Source organism: Sinocyclocheilus rhinocerous, unplaced genomic scaffold (assembly GCF_001515625.1).
Source record: "Sinocyclocheilus rhinocerous isolate Xijiao unplaced genomic scaffold, SAMN03320098_v1.1 scaffold1157, whole genome shotgun sequence".
Classification (NCBI taxonomy): Eukaryota; Metazoa; Chordata; class Actinopteri; order Cypriniformes; family Cyprinidae; genus Sinocyclocheilus; species Sinocyclocheilus rhinocerous.
In genome coordinates, this window is record NW_015631716.1 from 1,254,840 (window position 1) to 1,264,913 (window position 10,074).

Here is a 10,074-nt window from a genome sequence, read left to right on the forward strand (position 1 = left end):
TATTTTGTAGGTAATCCACTACATTTAGCACGTACAGTAGCTCTGTTTTAAAACTTAGTGAGCAGTCTTGATGTCTACTATCTACATAGGCAAGCTGCCTTCTAAGTTAAATGGAACCTCATGTGTGACTTACTGGAACACAATATTTAGCTTTCTTCACATGCGGTGCTAAGCTCACAACATGATAATCTAATCACAGATGTCTGTACATAGATACTTCATTCGACTGCTTCAGACATACAGTATCAATGCATCTGCCATCTTGGAACAGTCAACATTTCAAATGCTGTCATCACAGTAAAATCCAATGCGTTTTTCAACAATCCAAATCTCTGAGATTTAAATTCCCAAAGAAATTGGTTAACCTTTCCCAGGTGAGAAATGTTTATAATCATTTCACTGATTTCGAAGCTAAGAGCAATTTGAATGTAAGGTTTTCTGATGATCAATAATATTTAAGAGATTTAACCAATAGCACATGCAGAATCATCTAACAGTAATGCTAAACTAAATCCTATGAAAAGCAAGCAATGCCATTAGCATCTCGCTCAAAAATGACCAAAGAGTTTCGATATTTTTCCTATTTAAAACTTGACTGCAATGATATTACGCAGTGCCTGAAAATAGTCCCCAGCTAGGTAACTTCCAATAAGCCTATTTTCAGGCGCTGCGTAATATCATTGCGCCTGCTGCACCATAGATCCAGCATAATTCCTTCCTTTTGGAACAGCATTTGTGTTGTGAACGGTAATGCCTCAAAACGCTTTCTAGGTTGGCTGTGGAACAGAACCTGCATTCTGTGCTAAAGTGCACATGCTCATATATCATCACGTTCACAACACAATTTATCTGCCTCTGATCTGACCTCCATCAAAAAGGTCAAGGAGAAGTATACATCTGATTGTCCATCATAGACACCACAGCAAAGAGAAAAAAGACCCAGTGACAGACGGTGAGGGAGGGTTAGAGGAAGTGTAGGTCTGATCACAACCCCTACAGTGGTGAGTAAATACAGTCTAATGGCCACTGATTAATTCTTCATTGCTCTCATCGGCCCAGTAAAGAGAGATGTAACGACCTGCCTGTGTCTGTCATTCTCTTCTTCTCCCTCTCCCGCTCAATTTCTGATTATAAATTAAAAGGGATTGTAAATGGTGTAATGCTGGTTTGAGGTTCCTGATTGCTGTATTTGATTAGAGAATGTCAGTGCACGCATTTTTCCCTCTCTCTTGCACTTCAATAGCTGCAACACTCAGCAATGCACAAAGAACACAATGGACCAACTGCTTAACACTACCAACTAAACCATAACTAGCACTAGCTGCAATCAAACACATTCTTTTAGCCTCCCTTTTCTCTTTTGGCTCGTTTTCTCTCAGCACGGCTCTTTGGTGACTTTTAGGAGTTTGTTTCAGGTGTGCAAAACACCAACAAGTGAAAATCACCACAAATAAAATCTGTTAAAAAGAGGTTGAGAGAACTACACTTTTATGGTAGCATTATCATATTAGCCCAAATATGTAATAATCAAATACATTAGGATGGGGATGTATAAAATAAAAAATATACAAAATGTGTTTTGTTTCTTTTTGTATAAAATTCAAATAAAGCAAAAAGGGACCTTGTAGGCAGTGCTCCGAACAGAGCTTCAGGTTCAATAGGACATCAGTTTTTACTCAGACTGAACCTTATTTATCAATACTTTTAGATACTGAATCCGATTTATTCATAATACCATTTCTCTTGATTTGTCTTTTAGGAGTTTGTTTCAGGTGTGCAAAACACCAACAAGTGAAAATCACCAGCAATTAAAAAGCATTCACTCATGCAGGTATGAGGAACGTACAACCCTTTGTCTCTCTCCATTATGGTGATGTGTTTTTTCTCCCAGCATATAGTGTCAGGTGTTTTATTATAATAGGTTTTCAGAAAGATTTTAAAAAGGATTCAGAGAGGAGGGTGATGATGCCAGATGCAGTGACAGCTTAAATTATTGTTTAAAAAGTAAATGTTAGTACTTTTTAGAGTGAAATATAGTAACGCCTTTCAAAGGAAAGGGGGATATAAAACGCTTTTTAACAACTTAGTATTTTTAAATAAGAATAAATATGGTATATGTTCTAATTTTGAGAATGAATATAAATATGATATGAGATATATAAATATATGCATTCAAAAGTTCAGGGTCAGTAAGATTTATTTCTTAAAATTGATTCAGCAAGGATGAATTAAATTAATGTAACAAAAGATTTCTATCTCAAATAAATGCTGTTGTTATGATTATACACTTTCTTTATCAAAGAATCCTGAGAAAAAAAAAAGTATAAAATTTCCACAAAAATATTAAGCACCACAACTGTTTTCAACATGATGTTGATAAACATGATAAAAATAACAAATGTTTTTGGGGTTTCTTGTATCAGCATATTATAAGGATTTCTGAAGGATCATGTGATGCTGAAGAAGACTGGAGTAATGATGCTGAAAATTCAGATTTGCCATCACATGAATAAATTACATTTTAAAATATATTAAAATAGAAAACAGTTATTTAGAATTGTCACAATATTTGACAAAATTAATGTTAAAAAATTAAAGTAAAATCGAAACTCAATTAGTTTGATCAAATGTATGTGAATATGTGATTTCTACCAAAGGGTTTTGACAAACACTTTTCTTATTACCAACAATGATCATACTAACATAAAGGGATAGTTCACCCGAAAATGAAAATTACCCCATGATTTACTCACCCTCAAGCCATCCTAGGTGTATATGACTTTCTTCTTTCAGACGAATACAATCTGAGTTATATTAAAAAAATGTCCTTGCTCTTCCAAGGTTTATAATGGCATGCAGTGAATGGTGGTCGAGATTTTGAAGCAACATAAAGTGCATCCATCCATCATAAAAGTTCTCCACACGACTCCGGGGGGTTAATAAAGGCCTCCTGAAGCAAAGCGATGCGTTTGTGTAAGAAAAATATCCATATTTACAACTTTATAAACCGTAATCTCTGGCTTCAGCTAACTGTCGTACGCGCGTTCATGAGAGAGTGGCGTCCAGCGGATGACGTAGGACATAAGCATAGCGCAAGCTCCAGTGAGAATATGCTAGTCAAAACAAGTTTTGTTTACAGCAAAGGAAAACCAGTGTCCTCTTGGCTTATATTGAAATCCTCCAGCATTTTTATTTACAAATCCTCGTTTTGTACTTCTGATTCTGTGTTTTGTTTGGCTCTCTACTCTGCGCTTCCACGTTCATCGCTTCCGTGTTCGTCACCGCATTTGCAGTTTATAAAGTTGTGAATATGGATATTTTTCTTACACAAACGCATCTCTTCACTTCAGGAGGCCTTTATTAACCCCCCGGAGCCGTGTGGAGAACTTTTATGATGGATGGATGCACTTTATTTTGTTTCCAAATCTCGACCACCATTTACTGCCATTATAAAGCTTGGAAGAGCCATGACATTTTTTTATATAACTCCGACTGGATTCGTCTGAAAGAAGAAAGTCATATATACCTAGGATGGCTTGATGGTGAGTAAATCATGGGTTATTTTCATTTTTGGGTGAACAATCCCTTTAATTACCAAAGATAGAAATTATTTTTTGGAAGTTGCATTCAAAATCCATTTGGCTCTCATGTTTGAAGGAGGCTGATGCTTCTGATTTCTATTTTTGGTGTTCAATCCCGAAAACACTGCCTGTGAATGTCCCCTAAGCCACGTTAGTACGCTCCGCACCTCTCTTTCTTTCTTTCTGTCTCTCTGGCCCCTCTGCCCTCAGTCTCGTTCGTCCATTGGAGGGTGGAAAAAGAATTTCTGTCCCTTTCTTTCCATTGCATTTACTCGTGGCCGGGGTCATTCCACAGCGCCGTATAGTGAGGTGGGGGAGAAGACACTGGTAATAGGACCATCAGCACCAATCGTGACACACACACATATATGCTCACTGCCTGCCACAGGGTCAGATCAGGTGTGCACAAACGTAAATCAATTCTCCTGTACAATCTGAAGAAAAAAGCCACCCAAGGACATTTTCCCATCTGCAAGTAGGCACAAAGAACAGGAACAGAAATCGTCAGGACAGGAACTAGAAAGGCCTGATATTATGCCATCGAGGTCATCAAAAAAATAAATAAAATTAAGGTGGCTCGATCAAAAGATTTTGAGAAGGAAAGGAAGGAGCACAAGGTGCTTTCTCCCACCAGTGAGACTCAAGAAACCTCTCTACAACTTCACAGCATGAAGAAAAAGCTCTCGACGGAGCACAAGGTTACACGAGGATGGGTCTGAAGAGGATGGGAAAAGGGAAGCTCAAGGTGAGGATGTAGGAGAAGGAGTGAAGGAGGGTGTTAAAGGGGTCCTGTTGTTGGGGGATGCTTTGTGTCAGGCCTCTTGCATTATGTTGTTGACTCTCTCCCTTGGAAGGGCTGGATAATGGGCCTCAGGGTGCAGGCCAGGAAAAATGCCCCGCTGAAGAAAGTCAGGAGGGGGTGGAAGGTAAAAGGGAGAGTTTGAGCAGCTCATTCTCTCAAGACTCCTGATATCCATGGCTGCATTTTCCTACCGGTGTCTTCCTCAAGCCCCTTTCTCTTTCTTCTCTGCCTGTCTCCTTAACCCTGTGCCTCATCAAACCTCTTATATGTGTCAGTCGTTCTGTGAGAGCTGAAAAGCAGTCTCTTTAGCTGGAAAGTAGGAACAGATGAGCGGCTCTATGCAAGTGTGTGAATACAATGTTAACACTGAAAACTCATACTTTTATTAAGCAAGTATGCATTAAATTGATCAAAAGTGACATTAAAGCCATTTATAATGTTACTGACACACACACACACATGCACAGTTTTTTTTAGTCTAGGGCCGCACAATACACCAACATTAAATACAGATTCCGATATTGCTTAGTGTTATTTTCGAATCACAAAGGCTGTGATTTAATTATATAAACATGAGCTACGTGTTTTGAAGTGCAGGTGTAATAACTGTAAGCAGAAGACACTAACCAGTTTTCAATTACAGCTTCCGTTAAAACACTGTGTTACAATGTGCCCCGCTATTATTAGAACTCTGCTATGACATTAGCAATGTAATTTACATTAATTACGTTAATATGAATTTGAATGAGAAACCACGAGAAACAAGTGAATAAAGACTGAGAGTCAATGTTCGGTGTTCAGAAATTATTATTTAAAGAAATATAAAGCATTTCGGCTTGTCTATTTGTCTGTTCTGTGAGAGCTGAGTGGAGTTATGCTGTTTAGCTGTGTGTTGCGATCAGGGCTGTCCCAAGCATGGGGCCCTGGTTGCAACATATTTATTTTTAATTATTAAAAAACGCCATTATTTCATTTGAAAAAGTTGATAATTTTATTTTGAGTCAAATAAATGAGTCTACTCCACCAATATACTGTTATAAGCATGAGCCCGTCAGACTGGTCGTGGCGGCGGTGTTGCAACAATATATAGTGTATCGTAAAAAGCGCTATACAAATAAACTTGAATTGAATGTAATTGAATCATTTTATTTTGACAAAATATTTTAGTTTGTCTTGTTTTGTTTTTTTTCATTAGATCAGATTACATTTTAAGATGTCATATGGTCATGTTACAACATGCCCCTCAGATGTTGCAATGTGCCCCAACTATGGGTCATGTTGTCACATTTCACTTCCATTTTAGGGGTTTAAATAAAATTAAAAGTATACACTGTAATTATGAAACAAAACCATGTGTTTGTTCTAAAGATGTGTGAAACTTTAAATCCCATGTGGATTTACACAAACAGAGAAAGTCAAAAAGTGTTAGGTTGTGCTCCGCTCTCCGCTGCATGCGGAACACCTTGATGCAGTTTAACAACACTTGCAGTGCGGATTACAGTTCATATCCGCACCGGAGTGAGCGTGTTTAGAGTTTTTATGGACATATTTCATATACTCTTTAACGTCTGTAAATGAAGAAATTAAAACGTTAATATTAGTAGTGAAAATATACAGTTGTATTATAAAATACAATGGTTATTTTTCTTAAATACTCAATTTCTGTCTTATCAAACTTTTAATTAAGATTAAACTTATAGTAATGTCCATTGTTGATTGTTCTCTAATCTCAAATATTTTGGTGGGTCCTGAAATAGATTATACTTGTCTAGGTGGGTCCTGGAATGGAAAAATATGGGAACCCCTGCGCTACTATCATACGCTAAACGAGGATCACACACTAACAGACTTTTCAAGTCATTCAGAAAAACAACACACAGAAGCTTGCATCTCATTACTAGGAGACGCATGACCAAAAAAAAAAAAAAAAAAACTTTGAACATTACAATGCACATGATAACTTTCATTAACTCTACAAGAAGTATCGACTTCAACAGCTTACTCTTCAACAGCGATGCTAGAGCTACCACAAAAACTGAAGTTCAAATGGCCCATGGTGATATGGGAGCTGGGTAGTAACTGATTACATCTGGATTACGTAATCTGATTCCAAAAATCAAGCACTCGTAGTTACAGTATATTACATCATATAATGCTCATAATCATTTAAATTTTCCTTACTGTGTCATATTATTTAGCTTTGAATATATTCACAATCTATAATGGCCATGTAAAAAAATTGCAATCCATGCTTCTGAACTTTGGGGGGAAAGGCACCTCTCAAGCAATTAGACCATGTATGAAACAAAGGTATTCCCAAACATTTTTGTCAGCCAAACCCCTTTTTTACTTGAAATGTCTCTGAAGAAGCTAATATTTCAATAATTTAACAACACATTTGCATGTTTACAGGTCAATGTCCCTTAATGGTCACACTGACATGCAGGAAAACAAATTAAATATTTAAATATTTTTAGTGTTCAAGTCTTTAAATTATTTTTATTTGTACATTTTTATTATTTAATTAATTATTAGCTTTCTATCAACTCAAAAACCTACTGCAGTTCTTACATTAAGGCTAGTTTGGGAAACCCTAATGCATCTTATAATGTGGATATCAAAAATGGAATATGTTTTTCTTTTTCTTTGCTTTTTTATATCAGTATGGTATCAGAATACATTACCTAAAATGAGTAACCTAGATTACATTACTAACTACAGTTTTCATAATGTAATCTATAATCAGTAATGGACTACAATTTGTAAGTAATCTACCCAGCTCTGCTAGCCAGGGATAGCTGTTTGTAATTTGTGCTGTAGGCTATCATTTCTTATGCACACAGGTGCAACTTTAGCCACATTTTATGGTCATTATATTAATATTGTATTCTTTCGTGTTTTGTTATTTGCATGTTCTTGCCAAACGATCAACGGTAATATGAGATTTAATAAGCTAGAAGATTTACAGGCTAACAGTATGCTAAGCTAGTATGGCGGCTAAAGAACTAGACATTTTTCATTTCACAATATGTAAAATCATTTTAAATACATATATGCATAGTTAAGCCACATACACACATTTCATGAATCAAATAGGCTTTCGAATCACAGAGTACCTATTAAAAGGCCTTTCAGCTAATGGCGGACTCACTTGTTCCTGACACTGGTTTTAGTTAACCAGGCTTACAATGTTGCTAGATGGCAATGGATATTAGTAAATATCTGATCCCACATATGCCATGACTGACCATGTCAGAATGGAGTATTGAGAGAGCCATGGAAAACAATGAAATATGCAACTGTTGATCTCCTTCCTACACCAAGCATACGAAGTTAATAAGGGCATTCAACGTACATGTTCAGGGCTTCAAGAGGAAGCATAAGAATAACGTTCGCACCTTCCTGCACGCAAACGCATCCCTTCCCAACCCCTCTGCACCCCATCCCTAAAAGTATAACCATAAACAAAATCAGAGGATACAGTAAGGTCTCTAATCAAGGCAATCAGTGCTGTTTTCAAACATGCACGGTGCACGAACAGCGAGCTGGGCTCATCTTTATCTGCGGTTTAATTACTTGTTTTTGCATTCTGATGGAGGAGGGTGATTGTGCCTTGTCACCTATTTCTGAAGATAAAGGACTAGCCAATTACTTTGTTTGGATGCTAATGATTGGGTTTCATTAGTGGCCGCTCTTAGCCCCCCTCACCCGTTAAATGAATGAATATGCTATGATTTCAATAATTGGAATTATGAAAATTGTTTTTAAAAAGACAACACGGGTATCATCAACTCTCCGCTGTGACATAATGTCATTTTAATTTCCATAATAGTTTTAATTGTCGGTGGCCCTGTTGCGCGTTAATCATTTAATTGTATTGTCTTTTTCCGTCGGCGACACCCACATCCATCCTCCCCTCAGCCACACCAAATCACAGTCAGAATTAGCCTGAGGAGTTGACAAAGGCCAGTTGAAGGTGCAATTTAAAAGTTTCAGAGATGGTTTTGACACCATCCGTGGCCCGAGTCAATGACGGTGCGAACTGAATTAGGATAAAAGGACCAAAGGAGAAGGTCAAGTGTCACCTCTAAACCCCAAGAATGATCCTGAAACAACTTTTGCATTATACAACATGACATCTGGCCTCCCACAAGTGTCGTATGTTCCATCTAGTGTAATGGCAATAAAAATGTAGATTCAGGTTGATTCAGAGGGTTAATTAGTACTTGAATCCTTAAACTCAGACGAAACTGTACGTCCACGTACACTCAATGAACACTTGTTGTTGCTAGCTCTTATAGGGACTTGTTTTCTTCGGGCTCCTGAAGGAATGCAGCCTTTTCTTTCTCCAAGCATTCATGAATGATGAACCTGAGGTGTGAAAAGTAGACAAATTACCAGCCTACACGGACCAGCACAATGAAAAAAGAAACATAGACATGTAAACCATTCAATTCCTGAACAAAGTGGCTGGAGCACAATCAACTGTAAATTACCTCTGAATCCAGGTCTGTTATCATCAGTGTGATGGAGACTGGTGGAAAAATAAAAGCCTTTGCTCAAACAAAGGACAAGCATCCCTAATGGTGATGTGGGTCAAGGCCCAGCGATGCCTTTGACAAGTGACAGAAAAGAATGCTTTAGGATTGCTCTCCAAGGCCAGTGTTTCTATAGACTAAAATAAAAGATTTCGTCTTTTTGTGCTATGAAGGTTACCGGGACACATCAGACAGAGAATGGACAGATTTATAGCATAATGTACACAAATCATAGGATCCATTAGTGCAGAAGTATATTTGCATAGTGCATAGAATCAATTAAAGGAGAGGTTTCAGGCAAGGCCAGGTAGGTTTATTTTTGTGATCAGAAACCCGAGTTTTTCCTTCATCTCCATGGAGATGGAGTCTGCCAGAACAAACGGCCACGATCAAAGGACACCGCTGAGGACGAGACCTCATTCACAGCCGAGCCAAGAACGAGGACGGATTTCAGGAAAAATGAAACATCCGTCTAAATCTAAAAGCGCAAAGCAATTAAAATGGCTACATATCTAAATGACATTTTAGTTTTGAATCAAACAGCATTGTCCATTTGTATTTTCTGAAATACAAAAAGAAAAAGAAAGAGAAGTGCTATTTTACATAAGTGACTAATACACCGTTCACACAGACTGTGAAGTGTTTCCACAGTTATCATAATTCTGTATATAATAATATATAACAATAATCAGGTTACATAAATCTTTTTTTTATATTTTCAATAAAAAAAATAATGTACACGTATTACACTATATTTAGTGTCATATTATGTTGACATTAAATTACAGAAAATTAGTTAATGCTGCTGCATAATAAAACGACTGAGGGCGTGACAGCAAATTTGACATCTTTCTCTCTTTTTCTCTCAATTTTTCAATATTTGTTTATCTCTGGTTCCCAGGGGTGGGGGGGGGGGTCACCTCTGAGAACTATAGAAATGTAAAAAGGGCCAAACGTAAATAAAATTGACCTTAAAAATTAAAATGTATTGTTATTATTATCATCAATAATTATTATTAATTTATATTATTATAATTATAATAATTAGTGGACAAACATAGATTGTGTCCCAATGTCATTCCAGTAAATTATTAATATAATAGCATTCATAATTGTACTATTATTAATTTTGATTTGATTAAATATTAAATTA